Source organism: Rhopalosiphum padi, chromosome 1 (genome assembly GCF_020882245.1).
Source record: "Rhopalosiphum padi isolate XX-2018 chromosome 1, ASM2088224v1, whole genome shotgun sequence".
NCBI classification, from domain to species: Eukaryota; Metazoa; Arthropoda; class Insecta; order Hemiptera; family Aphididae; genus Rhopalosiphum; species Rhopalosiphum padi.
In genome coordinates this window covers 69,627,081-69,641,181 of record NC_083597.1, presented here as the reverse complement: position 1 = coordinate 69,641,181, position 14,101 = coordinate 69,627,081, and the positions used below count along the sequence as shown (strand labels likewise).

Below are 14,101 nucleotides of genomic sequence, written 5' to 3'. Positions count from 1 at the left end.
ATCTTCGGGTTACACGCGGCACTGAGTCAGCACGTCGTCGTCGTCAGAAACCTTTCGCGTCGGCGAGTCTTTTGCCGGGCCGCAAAGGTTAGGTTATTCGTCGCGGTCGACGCGTCCGTAAAGACGCCGTCCGGTCCACCGGCTACAGATTTGACGGTGTGGCTGTTGCCGCCACTGCTGCCGTCGCGGTGATGGCAGCGGCGGACGCTGTGCCGCACAATCGATGGGGGTCGATACGGGTGGCCACTTGCCATGCGCTACCGCCAACAGCGTCGACGACGACGCCGCCGCCGCCACCGGCACCGCCACCGCGGCCGCAACCACAGAATACGCACGCAGTGTGTCAGTCAGTCGCGCACGTACGCCGGCGGCCGGTCCGTCTGTCGTATCCATCCGTGTGTCCACACACGTCTCCGTGGCCGCGATCGTCAGTTTATCGCCAGTCCGCGTCAACCAGCCGGCCTAGTGACCGCCGTTACGTGAAGTTACACGTTTTTATTTTTGCCATTTTTTCCGTCGCCGACGTCGAATTCGAATTGTTGTACTCGTCGCCACCCCTCGACCACCCACCAGCCGGTTTGCCGAGAACGCGACGCGACGTGTTCCTCCGAGTCCGTTTTATGCATTCGCTGTCGGGTTTTCCGCTCGGCGACCACTCAAACGTTGGCCGGCCCGTCACCGCGCTCGAGTCTTCCGACCGTCGCACTCGTTTCCGTCTCGGCCAGCGGCTTGTGATCTTCGTACAATTTTTACGCGCACCGTTCCTCCCCCGCGACGCGTTGCGTGCCGTCTCGTCTGAAAAAATAATATTATAATATAATATTATCGCCACCTCTCCCCGACCGCCAACCTCGTACGGTTTCCGATCAGTTCGTTTTAGCGTTTTCGAGCTTTGTGTGTACATACGTGTCATCATCGCAGCACTTTCGTATTCCGATGAAATGTGAGTAAATATTATACACGATTAAATAGGACCTACCCGGATAAGTTAATGAGATGCGCGATCGCAGGACTCCGAGGTTTGAGCGCACTGTCCTATAGATCCTGCCGGGACGACTCCGCGACGCACATTACAATTATTTTAACATCGTCATGATATTACCACCTAAATTATGATTGTGTGACGTGCTCGAGCTGGGTCGTCATTGTGGCTTTGATTGTCCGGAAAAAGAGAAATCGGTGTCTCCGCGATATCTGTGTTCATCCGACGACCGTGTTTCTTTTCTCGCTCTTCAGACGGATTCATTAATCAGTCGGACGACGTGCCGTGTGACGCTTACATGCATATATATATATATATATATCACGATAATTGATGTCTTTTTGAAATCGTTAAGTTTTAGAAATCATTGTATACTGCGAGTAACGGGGACAATCGTATCAATTGGTCTTATAATATTATCATATCAAATCTTATGATGCATTGAGCTAATTGTTACGTGCTAAATGACCGGTTAAATGATGTATTTTAATATTTATCAAAGTCCCAAAAAGTGCTAATTTTCAACAGTGCAAACACGGTTCATATTATGATACATTAAAAAAAAAAAAAACTTCTTTTGTGAGGTTTTATCGAAATTGTATAATATTGTTTTATCATCAATCATCATCGCTGCCACTACCACCGTGGTATAAATATAATGTTGACAAAATTATTTATATAAGTGTACTGTATATTATATTATATACTCTTGATCGAAACATATATGTAGTATTATAGACCACTGCACTTATAATAATGTACTACGATTATGGCTTAAGCTCGGACCGGGACTTATAAGGAAAAAGAGCGAACGTTTTCTAGATACGAACTCGACGAGGCAGAAATAAAAGTATCGGTAATACGCGTCTGCAGTGAACTTAGTGTGACAGAGACGAATACGCGGTGTACTGCAGTATAAAGCTTTCGTGGAACTATTTAATTGCGGATCGGGAAATCGCTAATAGTGTGTAAAATGGGAATCAATGAAAATGTTTCGCATGAATGCCTGTTCAATATTGAATTTATCTTGATACCATCACATTTACAAGTGAATTTATATTTAACTTTAAATAAAATCTATAGAAGTTTTTAAAACCATCGGGGAAGCCATCATACGAGAGTACAATTAATATATTATTTGTGCATATTATTTATTTATTTTGACAATATTCCAAAGAAATGATTAATAAATTATAAATATAATGTTAAACTATAATAAATTAATATAATATTTTACTAAACGTTAATTTTACAATAATGATTAATAAAAATATCATGTGTAGAAAATAATATTTTTGATCACATATAAAAAAAACCATATGTTTGTAATTTTAATAAAAATTAAATTATTAACTCTTAACTCTAGAGTTCTTCAACTTTCATAGTTCGAAACAATTGATTTACTAAACATGTTTAATCTTTTTTTACTGTAAAACTTAATTTAAAATATTTGTCAATAGTATTGCACTTTACTTGACAATATGATAATTTATTTAGCATTCAATCTAGATTAGATGCCTAAATGGAATTTTAAATGGCACTGTATGTGTTTTTGCAGACCTTACAAAAATAAACAACCTAAAAAATATTTTAAGCAATAACAAAATAAATGACTATATTTTAACTCTATTGTATATTATAAAAAATAAAAAATGATATGGAATATTAAATTTATATTTTTTAAGTAAGCTGAAAGTCGAAAGACATTTTAAATCTAAGTTGATCTGGTGCTTCTCTATTCATTACAATTACGTGTTCCAAAAGGGTATAAAGTGGTTAAAAGGAGGCGTAGTCAAGATGTTTAACCTCTTGACAATTTAATAAATGTCCTAGTGAAACTTGTTACAACCTTTTATCACTGTTCATCATTTTTTATATCAATAAATTGTATTTTTATTTTTTGAATAATATGGAGTTTCATAATATTATTTATGAATAATGATTTATATTTAATAAAACAATTATTTATCGAATACTTTAAAAAATTTAAATAATTCATGGATTTTATAAAACTCGATCTTTTTACGAGTTATTGTAGTGAGGTCCGGTAATCTGTTACTAGTTTGTAATTATAATTAAAAAAAAATTGTGACATTGTTCAATAACTGTTTACCTAAATTAAACTTAAATAAATTTTATTTTTAAATAATAGTAATTATGAAACATATTTTATGAAACTTATTAGTATAGTATAATAAGTAAATACGAGAAACATATAAATGTAGAATATTCTAAAACATTTAATTGTTATTTTAAAGTATTATTTGACGATTAAAATTAAATTGATTTTGTAATGACATTTAAAAAGTTGCATTACATCTTATCTGTCTATATATTTTGTTTATGAAAAAAACACAAACCAAAATGTCATAAGACCACCATTTTATTATCACTTGTTGCTGTAATAATATAGTCTAATACCTGAGCGTAAAATGCGTATTGCGTAGTAAAAAGTTTTTCACTGTTCTTTCTTATTCATATTATAAAGCCTATACTTCTACTCCAATAAGAACTTTATTCATCACTGTCAATTTCTATTAAAATATAAAATTTAAGAATATTACAATATTTATAACATTTACTGACACAATTTCGTAATAAATAGGTGTTTATATTATGAAATCACTCTTTAACGTACCAATAAACTTTTTTTAGGTATACATATTAATTAAACGATCAATGGGCATAGACTATGGTTATAATTGATAATAATATAAACACTTGGTTATTTATTATACATTTTTATTATTGTATCGCTCTTTACTTCTGTGTTAAGCTTATTTAATATTGATTTTAACTTGAGGCTCTAATTTTTTTTTTTTTGATTTTTACGGTAAGGTTAGAATTACTATACACCTATTTAAAAATATTTAGAAAATGTATTTTTACTGTGAAAACCAATGATTCTTTTTGAAAAGTTGTTCTAATTAGTTGTTTTCCTTTTATACAATACAATATGGAAAGCACAGAATTCTGACCAGACATGTTCATATTTCGTCTTTTGGAATCTACGTTGTACGAATTTTACATATTTTATTTCCGAAAGAAACTTCGGGTGACATTTAAACTTTAATGTGGTACACAATTTTATTATTTCCGTGAGTTAGATGCGTGTTCTAAACGAACTAATGCGATAAATCAGAACAGCTGCTCTTTGACCCGTAAACACCAAATACTTACGAACCGAATATTTCGTATGCGTTTGTTTTCATGGTAGGGAGTGGAGAAGTTATGGGGGTGTAATTTAAAGCCAACGACTATTTGTATCAGCCTGGAATTCCGCTTACCATTTAGATATGTATGCTATTGCAAAGAGAGGACAGTCACACACGAATAGCCTGGATAAACAATAGGGTCTGATATTTCTTTTTCTGGCTATTCACCCAATCTATTCTTTGGATTTCTCTTTTTTTCGACATTGTTTTAACATTTAGGAAGATATTGATGGTGGCATTTGGTCGTTTGGAGTGGTTCTTCTGAAATCTGGTGATAAAAAATGGCAATAAAAAATGTATACGTTTAGTATTGGCGCGTTTGATTTTTTTTTTTTGTTAAGTTTCTTATGATAGTAGGTATGTAGAATTAAATATTTTATTTGATACTTATAATATAGTATTCGAATAATAAGAGTTAGAAGTGAGTTAATAAAACTAATTTGTTAATTTTAAGTTTTAAATTTTTTATGCTTATTATACATTTAATATATATCTAAATACATAAAAATAATTATATAAATTTTCTTTATAGTTGTAACTTGTATATAAATAATTGATTGTTATTTAATAATATGAGAAAAAAATTATTTTATAGGATCTATGATACGTTTTTATAATTGACGTTAAAAATGTAAATTATTAATATATACTATAGAGTTGTTAAAATTATAAAAGTCAACATTTATCAATTTCAATATTTAATTTTAAATTTGTGCACTCTCGTTCTTAGCATGTCTGCTAAGCTATAACAATATTAAATAAAACAATTTTGAAACCCGTTCTATGCCAAATTATGTTGTTTATTTATTTTAATATGTTTGATAATTAGTTTATCAATTTATGATATTGGTACTTTTAAAACGGGGATTTATCCTAGGATTTCTATTTCTGATATTCGTAACAAATATTTATATATTCTTAACTATAAATAATTTAAATAATTACAAAAAATATATATATTAACATTTTGGCCGGTTTTAATACATGTATTAAATAACAATAGGTTTAAATTTAAAAATATAGTATTTAACTACAAAGTGATTCATTTCAGAAAAAAAAAATGAGTAAGACTTCAATTATATTGCATACAATGAACAATGTACTTCATAAGCGCAATTATACTTGACAGTTGACATATTTTAATTTTTTGGGTTTTTAAATGATGGTTTAGTAATTTAAATTTAATAGGAATATTAAAATGTTATGATTTTTAAGAATTATTGTTTTTTAATACCTTAAATTAAAACTATAGCCTGTGCTATGACATTGAAATTTTAAAAAGTAATTAGGTGAAAACAAGTGTTTAATGTTTATTTTTTTCATATATTTAATTTTTAATTATAAAATAATGTAGAAGTTAGTATTTATATTATAGTTAATATATTATTCTATAAATCAAATAAATAAATAATTGAAACAGAGATTAAAAAAGGTTTTTCAAAAAAACGCATGCAATATGCACCAATACATAAAATGTTAGATACATTGTTTTATTAGATTAGTTAATTATTTCTGTATAAATAACTGTATGAAATAAATAATTTTAAATCTCTTTAAAATCAAAAATATAATGATTTATAGAATAAATAAGTGAAAGGCTTGTAACTTGACATCACAAAAGATAGTACTAAAAATAAGTGAGATATTTTCAATCAGATATCATTTAGATCAAACAGTAGTTTTTAGACTTTTTTTTTGGTTTTCTTTGTTATGATATGTGTACATAACAGTATTTTTATTTCTCTTATATAGTTTTTTATTTCGTTAAAAACTTTAAATATTTTTACGAAAAATATCATTCTAGCACAAGTGTATCTTATAATAAAAAACCAAAATGGCTTATGTAATTTTGTTATAATTGTTTCAGGTTTTTTTTTTTACCAAAATACGATTTAAATACATGGTTTTGGCAGATGGTCATATACCCTGTCACAAAAGATTTTGAAATATGATATAGTCGAGAGCTCAGCAGGGGAGAGAGTTATTTTCTTCGTGTTTATTTCCTTTGGGATTTCAAATGTAAAACTTCATAAGTACTTTACATCCGCGTTATACAAATTGTCTGCGATACATACAAATTAGATCTACAATTATTTTTTTTATATTTTTCAACGTATTTTTTAATTTACATTTGATTTGTATATATATTTTAAAATCTGGATCTTTTGTTTTTCTAAACTACATTCATAAATTTAGTGGTAAAAAATTCTATCTTTGTTCTAAAAATTATATTTAATTTTAATTTTGCGCTTATTTGTTGTTTAAACGAAGAATATTTTATATATTTTTATTTAACTGTAATAACAAAAGATATTCCATGTTTTTCTTAAACATTTAAATAACCAATAATATCTAAAAAATATAATACATTATTTCTATTGTTTTTGTAAACATTTTTAATAAACATTTCCGTAAACATAATGTTGATACTATCAGTACCGAAAAAATATATTTTTTTCACATGGCCAACTATTATTTGAATACTTATTTTTTAATTTCAATTAAATATTTCCATTGAAATTCAACATTAGTTGCTTTGAATTAGTGAGTTACAGAGTTATTTACTTGTATAAGAAAATAAAATATTTGTACATTTTGAATTATCAAAAGCCATTTAGTTTAACTCGATAAGAAAACGTAAACTAATGGTTGTTAAAAATTACATTGTGTGGTTGAATTATCGATAAGGTATGTTACAAGCAAGACTATGTCTCCACGTGCCAACTTTTTCCCTCATAGACATATATCTTTCTTAAACTAATATGTGTTTTGTAGGGTGAAAAATACAGATCATGGAAAAGATTTAATATTTTTTTTATTATGTTTTTTTGTTTATTTGTTTGGTAATGCAGTTTTTATTCTTTACAAATGAAAAAACCGTGTGAAAATGGCAATAAAAGTCTAACGGCTCGTTGCACATACCCATTGTATAAACTACAAACTAAACAATAATGTAAGGATATGTCAGAATTTGAAATTTGAAAGTATTTGTAAGAAAAGATTTGTTTTTATATCTTAATATTTTGAATATACATGAAAAATATAAAATATAAATTATTGAGTTAATAATAGTATATAGTTAAGTATGGTCAAGGAAAATAATTTACCAATAACTAATTAAATTAACCGTGAAATATTATAAGAAGTTGAACATATCTAATATCTATAATAATTAAACCTTAAGTAAATAAATTGAATATTTAAGATTTAGATTATTTTTTTACTTCATTTTAGTTCAGTTATATTATGATAAATAATTAATACTTTCCACATAAAAGTAAAAAAAAATCATGCTTTGATAAACTGATAAAATACATACATATTGTAAAAATAAATACCTATTAATTATTCAAGTAAGATAGTAGACACTAAAGATTATTAGTAATAATTTTTGTGTAATTTTTTGGGTCATTAAAATCCTAGCTCTAATTTATCATCTATTAAAATAGATATTTTAAATTTAATTAGTTATAAGATATTTTGTTTCGTTTTTATCATTTGCAATATAATCTTATTTAGAAGTTTTTTTGAAATTAGTTTGTCTAAGACAATTTCAAATAATTTTTTAACATACTAAAATAAATTAATAACTTTGAAATTTAAGATGCTGAAAATATAACGGAAGTTATTAAAATTAATGAGTTAAGAGCAAATCCTACTGATTTTCTATAGTCGATGTATATAATTTGTATGCTTACAAAATTAAATATAATCAACAATATATCTTGATAAAATTTAATACGTTAAAATTTAAATAAAAAAATTATATTCAATAAAAACAGTATAACACGTAATTAATACCGTATTTATTACATGCTATAGTAGGTGTACACATTAATATTACAAAGGCGTGTCTAGGACCAAAATTCAGGACTGGTCAGGTTATAAAAATGATTTGTATAGTCAACACATTCTTGTTTTTAATTTTAAAATGCATATTTTGGGTATACTTAAGGGTTAAAAATAACCCGGGCCTACCAGGCCTATCCGCTGGACACGCCTCTGTAATATAAGTATTAATAGTAGTATAGTACTAATAAAGAGTATATAATTATATATAAATAACTTAATTTGAAAAAAAATCATTAAGCGGACTCACTTTGGGAGTTGCTTTATATTTATGACTCAACTAGTTTACTAGCAAGTAAATTTATAGTATTAACCAATATACATTTATTTAATAATATAAATGATAATATGGCAGTGGGATTTGACGAATTTGTATGCAAGTTTGTGAATTAAATATTAGAGATAACGTATATTTTTTTTAATAAAAATATAATATTTAATTGTTATAAATAAAATTTTAAGTCTTATAAATTATATTTGGTACTTATAAATGACTTTCTTCATTTAAATTACTACCAAAATTGATATAACTTGTATCAAACATTTTGTTATATAGAAATTGGGGATTTTAACCCTATACTGGTATAAACGCGTTGATTTATAGGCCGAGTGTCCATGACTATCGATAATGTAAAACTATATGTATCATCTACTTTAATCAAACAATAATCGTCGTCTATTTCAGTGTATGATTCTTTATTTCGTCAGAACCCACGGTAAAATATGCATATATACGAATATATCTACATTTTTATTCATATATGTATAATACATTTAATATTAATTAAATTTAAATAAAAAAGTATTTATTATAATATTAAGGTTTTAAACAATTTAAGCTTATGCAGGAATACCGCTATATAATTTATAAATAAAATAATTAAATACTGAACTTGTTTCGAATCGTATAGAAACATTTTATTAAAAATAAAATATAGTGATACAATTAGTGAATTGCACCCATCTATAAATTATAAATTATAAATTAATGTAAGTATAGTATACCCTAATGTATAGTTATTAGTTTTATGTAAACGCATTATAGTATTTAACTATACATAGTGTCTGCTCGTCTCTAAAACAGTGTATAATGAAATCGTTAAGTTAAGTTTTCTTTTGAGTTTTCTTAGAGAAGTGTTGGTCAAAAAAACGTTAAATAATTTATTTATTGTAGGTATATAAAACAACTATTGTTTAAGTCACTATAGAACGAAAGTTGTTATAGATGAATGCATGTACAAAGAATATTAGGAAGTTTATAATACATGGTTTAAAAACATAAAACAGTTTTTAAAATATAATAAAAAACACTATAATGTAATAAATTATCATTGATAAATAAGATAATTGAAAATAAACATAATAAGATCTTTCTTATAATATACGTTATTTTGAGTTCTTTGCATGTCTAGATTAATTGCTGTTATTTTGATGAATGTTTAATTGATGATTAAAATTTTCACAGTGCTGTAAAAATGAGATAACAAACTAGGAAAATGAATATTTTTAATTTTTCACAATCATGACGGTGAAAATTATTATCGTGATACATTTATCAAAAGTAAACAAAAAATAATTATATTGACTGTTAAGTACAAATATTTTATTTTCAAGCTAAAGATTTTGACGAAAAACAATTAAACTATTTAAAGTGTTCTTCTAAATAATACAAACTAAGATGTAATTTTATATTATATATTAAATATTAATTTTATATTTACGTTATTAAACTAGTGTAGAATGGTATAGTTGAGATTTTACTAATTATAATATTAATATCTTGTAATATTGATAATTCTAGGTAATAATTCTTAAATTTAATATTAGACATATAAAATTCATTACTAGAGTTATGTAAATATGTAACATAAACTCTGTTAATACAAACAATGTTAAAATAAATGGTATAACATATTTAAATAAATATGACAAAAATTATGTACCTAATTATAATAATATGTTAAAATACATATAGTTATTTATTTAATGCCTACCTATTATGATAGATAGTAAGCATCTCTAAATATTATAAAAAATTATAAAAACTTTTAATAAATGGAAAAATTAAGTTTAAGGAAACTATATTTGGTTAAATATAGAAAAACACGATGTGTCGTCTATACATAACATAAAGTTATAAAATCGAAAAAAGTGGTTTACAAAATCACGTTATTTATAATGAGTTGATATGTAAACTAATATAAACAAACTTTAGGTAAAACTTTTGATTCGTTTAATCTTAAAAGTAATCTATATGTTTATAGCTGTACCTATATTTCCGTAGTCGCGTTAGTTGTATAGACTGAGGCTGTGAGGATAAATTCGATTTTGAAACGTTCACCTCGCGTAGATAGTGTAAGGCTATTATTTTCGACAAGAAAAAGTTGGCCTCGTTGTCACCACCGTCCACATTATTTCATTTCGTCCTTTGACCTTTTATCGAGTTATAGGAAAACCGATGATAGGCGAGTGGATAGGAGAGGAGTACGAGGAAAAAAGTTTTGCCATTATGACCGGTAGCTATGTCGGTAAAAGATAAACCGATATTAATTTTTATTTACCGCCTGTGCTAGAAAATTCTGATAACTATCCGTTTGAAATATAATGAAAGCATCATTGTGTAGAATTTTATAATTGTGTGTTTAGATGAGGTTATTTGTTAAATTGGTGATACATTAAGGAAAAGTATATGAAATTGAACCAGTACAACCATGATATTCAGCTATTTGTACAGTACTCGTGAATGTTCAATGAGTAAGAGATTATATAAAAAACGCAATAAAAAAAACAAACTAAATGCAAGAACTAAAATATAAATTGTATTTTGTTTTATTAAATTTAATAATAGGTACCCGATATTTAGTGTTTTTTATTGAAATATTTAAAATAATTTAATATTATATTAATATTATTTTTAAGGTTTTAATGTAAGTATCTTTCTTATTCTTAAAAATTAGACAAAGCTTAAATTGTATGTACTTTTCCATAAAGTAAAATTTATGGGTTGTTTAAAAAAATATAAAATATAAAGTTTAATTTTGATTGATGATTTTAAATTTCGCGATTTATTGTTATCATTTTTATAAGTTCCATACTAATTATTGGGAATTAACAATTTGATTTCAATTAACCACATACGCTTGAGAGTTTGGGAATATATTTTCCTGGAACCATACCTTCGGATTTTTTCTTTTTATGTTTTTGGTTATTATTAATGTTATACAAATGTTGATGACTGATACAAACTAATTATAACTTATTATAATCTACGGAAAAACCTTTTATTTTATAAAAAATATGCTGAAATACAATTATATATGTATATTAAATATACATTTTGTAATTATGTATTTAACTGTCTTATTTAGTATACGGATCAATATCGTAATAATTTATTTAGCACGTTATTTAATTTCCGGTGGACTTTATAATTATTATTGTATTAGAACGATATGCATAGCATAAAAATAGTGTCAATTTTATTTTATGTAATTTAAGGGTATTTAAAATTTAATTTTTATTAAGGTTAAGGTATAAATTATTAATCCGTCTCTTATCATGTATGATTATATTATAAAATTACTTAAAACAAGAAGGTTGAAAAAATTAAAAATACATTCTTTGCTAATACCGTTTTAAATATTTTAAGATTTATGATGAAAATTATTTCATTTTATGTCCGCAATATATATATATTTTTCTTATATTAGGTTTTTGATATTTTAACTATTATTCTGTGTAATAAGATAGTAATGTAATGATATTAATACAGTTTTTAAACCAACGTATAAAAAATCTTAAATAATAGTTTATAGTTTATTTTTATGAATTATGTAATTTAATAATTAATAGTATAATCGAAAATGTTTAAATAGTAATAATTCATGTGTTCTTTAAACTGTAGTTTTAAGACATTTTTTTATACCTTTTAGAGCATAAATTCTTTTATTTTATTAATTTTAAATAAAATTTATTCTTAAGGTACTTAGATACAATTTTATTAAGAATACAAAAAAAACGAATTATTATTTATAATTTATAATTACACAATTAATATAAGCTTATTAATTTTGTACTCGCCCTATATTAAAATAAAAATATGTTATTAATTATGAATATTCTTAATTTAAGTATACATTTAAAATAGTTAATTAAGTAAAATTTTAAGTGACAGTTGGAATCATAAGGATTAACACAATATGTGCGTGCAGTGAAAATAGAATTATTTAATGGCATACATTATACATCTATTACGCTGTTAAACATTATTTTATTACTTCACATTAAATTTCGAGTTAATAATACATTTGGTAGAATTATGTTAAGGTTAGTTAAAATAATAACTCGACATTTATGTGTTTAGGTAGGTACTTATATTATATAGATGTGACAATATCGTAAAATTGTATAAATCACATATTAATGTAATATTATATTAGAAAGCGGTTTAACCATTGAATAATTATTTAAATGTTTGTTTTTAAAGTACAATTGTTATAAAAAATGAAATAAAAATTAGTTTCTTCACTAAAAAAACATTCCAATAATTATTTCGTAATTGAATTATAAGTTAGATATTATAATATTATGTCATGTATGAATATAAAAATTAATAAAACAAATCAACTAAGATGACTACTATAAAACTAGTCTTTAATTATTTTTTTTAAATTTTATTGAGACTAAGCCTCTGCGACTTGGCCATTGGCTGTTTCTAAAATTAATTTGTTTGTTTTTTTCGTTACAATAAATTTCAGGTTAATTATAAAAATTTTTTTTTCAAAAAAATCTTAAAAATTAATTTCTTTAAAAAAAAGTTTAATTTGTCTTATTCACATCGTAAAATAATATCGTATTTGGCAACATTGTGTTTTGATTTGTAAAAGGCTAAAAAAAAGACTCAAAAAAATCATTTTGTATGTAAAAAGGAAATATAGTATATTGTAAAATATATAAATTAATTCTATCTATAATTATTTTTTGGTGTGTAATATGATCAAATATTATCGATAAACTGAACGTGTTAAATATTAATATATACAATTTTTACTGTCTTAACCTCATGCATGCAAAGGTTTTGCAAGATTATTTTAACATAATATTACGTTCATTGTGTACATTTTAAAATTGCCAATTCATCGTGTAATTGAGTTTATTTTAAACATTATATTATAATTATATTCTGTTCTTTTAATGCATAATAAGATTACAAATCACAAATGAAAGCAGAAAAATTATTTCTCTAGATGAACGATAGTGGTGAATATTTGTATGATGATTTACAATGCAAGATTCATGACCTAGAACATTGCGTCTTATGGCATAACCCGACAATATACGTAGGCAGAATTGGAATCAGTAAACAGATATTGTAAATATTACATAAGATATTGACGAGATGGGGATGGAATAATTGTATGGGTGTGGTTTTTAGAAAAAGTTGATTTGTATATAATCACGGTGTTTATTAGTATTCAGATACACGTTTATTTTTTGTAAATTTTTCTTCTTAGCTTATTTCTGAATATATGTTTACATATGTAGATTATGTGAACATGATTACGCTTTATATATATTTGTCAATAAAAAATAATTACTTTTAATTTTAATTTTAGTACTAAATAATATTTTGTTTATACCAATTAAATATACAATTATTGTATTTTGTGTATTTTTTTTAAATATTAAAATATTCATGGTAAAATTATACTACAAAAACAAATGTGAATATTATTATTAATATATTAATAATTAAAAAAAACACACTATATCTACAACATGGTTAAATTATTGTATATACTTATACCTATTCGTATCTTAGAAAAAAATATTTTTAAATATAGGTAAATAAATTAAGATAATGTAAACTTGATTATCGAAATTGGATCAATGGCATTTTATTGAAAGTCATAAATCGAATTTTAAACAATATCTCACTTTTATGATAATTATCTAATCCCCCTGTCACTTAATTTGAAAAATGTTTTTGTTATTGAATAAATAACAGTACGTGTGAAAACATTTAAAGCATGATATTTACTAGATTGTGCATTTA

General features: G+C 25.8%; 1 protein-coding gene across 1 annotated transcript in view; it reads left to right on the top strand.

Moving 5' to 3' along the window:
- The first annotated feature begins 328 nt into the window (after positions 1–328).
- The window catches only part of LOC132917016 (uncharacterized), a 109,310-nt gene continuing 95,537 nt past the window's right edge, over positions 329–14,101 (top strand). Inside the window, exon 1 of the mRNA XM_060977520.1 lies at positions 329–943. The gene's annotated coding sequence lies outside the window, so the exon portion shown is untranslated. The remainder of the gene's footprint in view (positions 944–14,101) is intronic.